The sequence below is a fragment of the Lethenteron reissneri genome, chromosome 21 (genome assembly GCF_015708825.2).
Source record: "Lethenteron reissneri isolate LAM-NWPU_2019-01 chromosome 21, ASM1570882v1, whole genome shotgun sequence".
In the NCBI taxonomy this organism is placed as follows: Eukaryota; Metazoa; Chordata; class Hyperoartia; order Petromyzontiformes; family Petromyzontidae; genus Lethenteron; species Lethenteron reissneri.
Genome location: NC_083799.1, coordinates 16,333,807 through 16,340,200, shown reverse-complemented (window position 1 = coordinate 16,340,200; position 6,394 = coordinate 16,333,807).

The window sequence follows — 6,394 nt, the reverse complement described above, 5'->3', positions numbered from 1 at the left end:
AATAATTAAATAAACGAAGTTAAAAACAAGCAGCGCGCAGGACCACAACAGCCCCCGGGTCAGTTACAAGGCGCCCCCCCCCACAGCCCCTCCCTTCCCCCAAGAGCCCCTCCCTTCACCCCCACAACTCCTCCCCCTTACCACGCCCACAACCCCTCCCCCCGACCACTCCACCACCACAACCCCTCCCTTCCCCCAACAGCCCCTCCCCCTTACCACGCCCACAGCCCCTCTCCCCTACCACTCCACCACCACAGCCCCTCCCTTCCCCCAACAGCCCCTCCCTTACCACGCCCACAGCCCCTCCCCCCTACCACTCCACCACCACAGCCCCTCCCTTCCCCCAACAGCCCCTCCCTTACCACGCCCACAACCCCTCCCCCCTCCACCATCACAGCCCCTCCCTCCCTCGCTGGGCTCAATGCCGCCCCCCCTCCACTCGCCCCACCCCCCATTACTCCTCAAAGGAACGTAAACAAAAACACCCGAGAGACGCCTGCCATCGCGGCGCATTGCTTTTCGATGATCGGTTGTATTGATGTACCTTGATTAAAGCGCTCAATGTGGAGAGCGCGCACGAGGATTAAGGGGGTCGTGGCCGTTTACGGGGAAGAAATGGAAATGGCGGGAAGCAAAGTGAAGCACGAACCGTGATGGCGGCCGGGCCGCCTAGAAACGCCCCCCCCCCCTCACAACGGTGGGGGCCACCTGAACACCGCCACTCCCGGGGGGGGGGGGAGGCCGCCTGAAAACAACCCCCCCACCCCCCAACGAGTGGCCCCCACCCGTTCGCGACGGGCGCGCTACGCGATTGGATGGCCCCGGTGTTGCCGCGGCAACCGCGGCCAAGGGGGCGGGGCGCGGGGAGTTTTGAACGCGGCCGCGTGACGACAGCAGCGGAAGCGCTGCGCGCGCTTCCCGCCAATTTGGAGCAGCGGCAGCAGCGGCGGCAGCTGTCAGCGTTCTGACAGCCGCCACAACGATGGTCAACTCCCTTGCGATCTGTCAAAGGTTGTGACAGATTGTGTTCTACAGCGTCCCGGAATGTTTTTTACACTTACCGTATGTTTAGTATTCATAGCGTTATGCATCACGCCAAGTTGGGCTAGTTCAATGATGTTGCCAGAATGTGATGAAGTGTCCAGTTGAGCCGCCTCAGTCAATATGTCTGATCAGTGCTTACAATGAAACTGATGAACTATGAAAGTCCTTTTGTTGCTTTCATTGACACCATACTACACAACCTTTAACGTCACATTTACTTCCTGTCACACTTCTATATCGGCCATTTATATTGCAGCCCATCCACCAACTTACATGATTACCTCCAACTTACATTATTACAACACATGTGTAGTGTTTAAGCTACTTGTGTTTTTAAAAGGCGCTCTTCATCGTGACGGCGCGCAAACTCGCCGCCAGACACCGTAGTGGTGGTGGTGGTGAGGAAGCGGCCGGCCACAATCCTCGTCGGGTGTCGTGTCCCCCCCCTGGCTCCATGTCGTGTCCCCCCCTGGCTCCATGTGTCCCCCCCCCCCCTGGCTCCATGTCGTGTCCCCCCCCCTGGCTCCATGTCGTCTCCCCCCCCCCTGGCTCCATGTCGTGTCCCCCCCCCTGGCTCCATGTCGTGTCCCCCCCCCTGGCTCCATGTCGTGTCCCCCCTCCCCTGGCTCCATGTCGTGTTCCCCCCCCCTGGCTCCATGTCGTGCCCCCCCCCCTCCCTGGCTCCATGTCGTGTCCCCCCCCCCCCTGGCTCCATGTCGTGTCCCCCCCCCCTGGCTCCATGTCGTGTCCCCCCTCCCCTGGCTCCATGTCGTGTGCCCCCCCCCCTCCCTGGCTCCATGTCGTGTCCCCCCCCCCCTGGCTCCATGTCGTGTCCCCCCCCCCTGGCTCCATGTCGTGTCCCCCCCCCCTGGCTCCATGTCGTGCCCCCCGCCCCCCTGGCTCAATGTCGTGTCCCCCCTCCCTGGCTCCATGTCGTGTCCCCCCCCCTTGGCTCTATGTCGTGCCCCCCCCCCCCTGGCTCCATGTCGTGTCCCCCCCCCCCCTCCCTGGCTCCATGTCGTGTCCCCCCCCCCCTTGGCTCCATGTCGTGCCCCCCCCCTCCCTGGCTCCATGTCGTGTCCCCCCCCCCCTCCCTGGCTCCATGTCGTGCCCCCCCCCCTGGCTCCATGTCGTGTCCCCCCCCCCCTCCCTGGCTCCATGTCGTGTCCCCCCCCCCTTGGCTCCATGTCGTGCCCCCCCCTCCCTGGCTCCATGTCGTGTCCCCCCCCCCTCCCTGGCTCCATGTCGTGCCCCCCCCTGGCTCCATGTCGTGTCCCCCCCCCCTCCCTGGCTCCATGTCGTGTCCCCCCCCCCCTCCCTGGCTCCATGTCGTCCCCCCCCCCCCCTCCCTGGCTCCATGTCGTGCCCCCCCCCTGGCTCCATGTCGTGTCCCCCCCCCCTGGCTCCATGTCGTGTCCCCCCCCCTGGCTCATGTCGTCTACCCCCACTCCTGGCCTCCATTGTCGTGTCCCACCCCTGGGCTCATGTCGTGGTCCCCCCCTGGCTCCAATGTCCTGTGTCCACCCCCCCTGGGCTCCATGTCGTGTCCCCCTCCCCCTGGCTCCATGTCGTGTCCCCCCCCCCCCCCTGGCTCCATGCCGTGTGTCCCCTGGGCTTCCTGTCGTGTCCCCCCCCCCTGGCTCCATGTCGTGTCCCCCCCCCTAGGCTCCATGTCGTGCCCCCCGCCCCCCTGGCCTCCTAGTGTCGTGTCCCCCCCCCCTGGCTCCATTCGTGTCCCCCCTGGCTCAATGTCGGGTTCCCCCCTCCCTGGCTCCATGTCGTGTCCCCCCCCCCCCTTGGCTCTATGGTCGTGTCCCCCCCCCTGGCTCCATGTCGTGCCCCCCCCCACCCTGGCTCCATGTCGTGTCCCTCCCACCCTCCCACTCCATGTAGTGTCCCCCCCCCCTTGGCTCCATGTCGTGCCCCCCCCCCTCCCTGGCTCCATGTCGTGTCCCCCCCCCCTCCCTGGCTCCATGTCGTGCCCCCCCCCCCCTGGCTCCATGTCGTGCCCCCCCCCCCTGGCTCCATGTCGTGCCCCCCCCCCTCCCTGGCTCCATGTCGTGTCCCCCCCCCCCCTCCCTGGCTCCATGTCGTGCCCCCCCCCCCCCTGGCTCCATGTCGTGCCCCCCCCCCTCCCTGGCTCCATGTCGTGTCCCCCCCCTCCCTGCCTCCATGTCGTGTCCCCCGACTCCGCCGCTCCACCCTCCCGCAGCTATTTTGAGAACAAGGGGATCTACAAACTCGCCGGCCGGGGAAGAATGCAGTGACGCAGCTTTTGCTGCTATTTCAGATCAGAACTTGATTGCTCCAGTTTGGTGATCACAACAAGAGTTTTCACAAACATAGACTCGCAAAGGTGCTGGATGCCTTGTGGTCGACTCAAGAACGTTCATTTGAATGCACAATACACAGGCACCGTTTGTTGAAAGCGGGAAGGATAGGGATTGGAAAATCAATCTGTGCCGGCCAGCGTGATGAAGTATGGCCATACACCCTAATTACCGACACGGCGTGAGTAGGCCTTCATCCAGCAGTTGATTGACAAAGGGCTGTAAGATATATGATGTTATAGTTTCTAATGTACAGAGTACAGTACTTTAAAAGAATCATATTCCAGAGTCAACGAACGGAGCACCACTTAAGCTTGTGAGATGTACAACGTTATCGTATTTGTTTTGCAAAGTTGCCAGTTACATTTTTCGATTTGAAGCTTTCGTGACTGCAGGGATTCATATTCTTGGTTCTTTCGGTAAAGTCAATTAAAATGTCCCCTGGGTCGATAAAAGAGGTAATACTTCGTGGAATGTCAACAGTGATCCACATTGGGGGTCGTCCATAAATGACGTCACGCGATTTTTGACCCCCCTCCCCCTTCGTCACACGGCGTCACAAAAAGTCAGAACCCCCCTCAAATATGACGTCAGAAAGCTCTGCCCCCCCCTCCCGCAAATAAATAAAACATGCTTCAAATCGTTTTAAACTATTGTTATTGTAGTGCGTATTTAATGTGGCGCTGCACTCTGATGTTGTAGGGGAAAACATTGATTAAAAAGTATTTAATTAAGTAGAACGTTTCGATTTAAAGCTTTCGTGACTGCAGGGATTCAAGAAGATTAGTAGAACGTGTTGTCAAAATTTATTTAAAGTTACGCATTTTTATGTGACGTCACATTTCTCACCTCCCCCCCATCGTCACACATCGTCACAAATGTCTGATCCCCCCCCCCCTAGGTGCGTGACGTCATTTATGGACGGCCCCTTGCCCACGTCATTGAAATGTGGAATTTCCACCACTGGTTCTGGCTCACCATCGAACCAGCAGTGCTTGAGTAGAGAGCAGGCACACTGGGCCTGCGACACACTGTTGTTGTACGTTGTGTGGAGGTTATCAAACAGCCTTTCATCTACAATTAATAATATCTAGCAAGATATTGCTCCTTAGTTCGCGGGAGCTACCATAAATCTGCGTCATTCGTAGGGCAATTGCAGTATGGATTACTGTATTCAAATGACTTTTACAATGATGACCCATGTACACAATTCTGGGGCGGCATGAGCTCGCTCTGAGTAAATGACCGCGCCAGGTGAGAGCGCTGATAGGTTGACAACTTTGTTCCGAAGTAGTGTGGGGCATGAGTTCTAGGTCCCATCAGGCGATGGCACAATGTATCCCGGAATTTAACTATAGTCAGTTGGTTGCACACACGCTAGATTATAAACGTAAATCTGACTGATTCGCTTCATTACAATGGGGTTTTTTTAATTATTAACAAGGCACTTTTTCACCGGTGCGAGACAAAAGTGTCTTGTACTATTATTATTTTGTTGTCCTTTGTATCACAGCACTGTACGGACTAACCTGTCTTCACGGTGAGACTTAAAGCTGTTTGTGTTTATGACCAGGAGAGGGCGGCATGTGCTTAAGCTCTCAATGTGTTGTACAAATGTGCTTGGGCCACTGCCCATTGTTTGCCATCCACCGTACGCTCCATCAGCCACCAGATGGCAGCAGACGCTCACAATGCGGATTATAATTCCGCATCCGAACTGAGAATTCCAAATGATAAGTGTTCACATCCTTTGCAGGTATTATTGGTAGGCAATTCACAGACTGAACAATGACGTTTAATCTTGATTTGAAGCTTTCGTGACTGCAGTAATCCATACTCGTTGGTTCTTTCGGTAAAGTCACGTAGGTAGAAAATAAATCACGACGTTTCTGGCGCAACACAAGCATCCGTCAGCTTTCCCACCTGATGACGGACGCTTGTGTTGCGCCCGAAACGTCGTGATTTATTTTATTTTATACCTCCGTGACTTTACCGAAAGAACCAAAGAATAATGACGTTTAAGCCGCACAGCAGGCCTTGCCAAACACGAATGTGGCGGAGCACGAGTGCCACTTGTGACATGATAATGGGTCATTCTGGATTTGAAGTTGGTGTTGCATTGGCGTTGTGGGCTTACATGCAGCTGTTGGGTAGGATCAGTCGTGTGAGCAACAGGCGTGTCGCTTGTCGCTAGCAACTCGCACGAGAATACTGCCGCGTGTTGTTAATGAGCACGTGTACAAGTGCATACCTGTCAACCCATACGGTTTACGCGTATTATTGTACAGGGAAATTGAGTAAAAACTATTTTTATCAATTTTTTTTGGGGTTTTTCTCCCTTATGATGGGACTTTGTATGATGAACGTTGAGATTTATAAGGGCACGGGGTGACAAATAAGGTCTGAAATGGTCTGTAATAAGCTAGGGCACCGATTAGGGATTGACAGGTGTGCATGTGCTGCAATATCTTTTGATTCCTCTGCTGGATGGAGGTCACAACTCCATGCCGCGGCTGAAAATACTATTTAAAGTGGAATTTTAAATTAGACACATTTATTGTAATATAGTAATCTTGAACGAGTGTGCATTTAATCACCCCATTCGTACGATAGTCAGTAATTCACACCTGATGTGTCTTAATATTATGATCATTATTAGGTTTGTAAAACTGTTTTGGTGGAGTTCTGAAACTGACTAGATCTTAAATACAGTAAATAACAAATGACGGTATGATATAGATCATTATCTCAATGCAAAAGTAGGTATAAGTTGCTGAGGAACGAGAGAGTAGAATATCTAAAATAGTTTACAACCTGCATGGACACGAATATAAACTTCAAAAGGAAGTTCGTAACATGGAAATGGAGTCAACGCAGCAATTGTCAAATCTATGTTCACGGTAAATTCAACACAATGATCACAGGTTGGTGCGCTTAATTTCCAAAGAAAATGCAAAGCTAAATACCTGGAGAGCAGTATAATAACCATGTGTTAGTCACGTAAAATGATGAGTCAGATA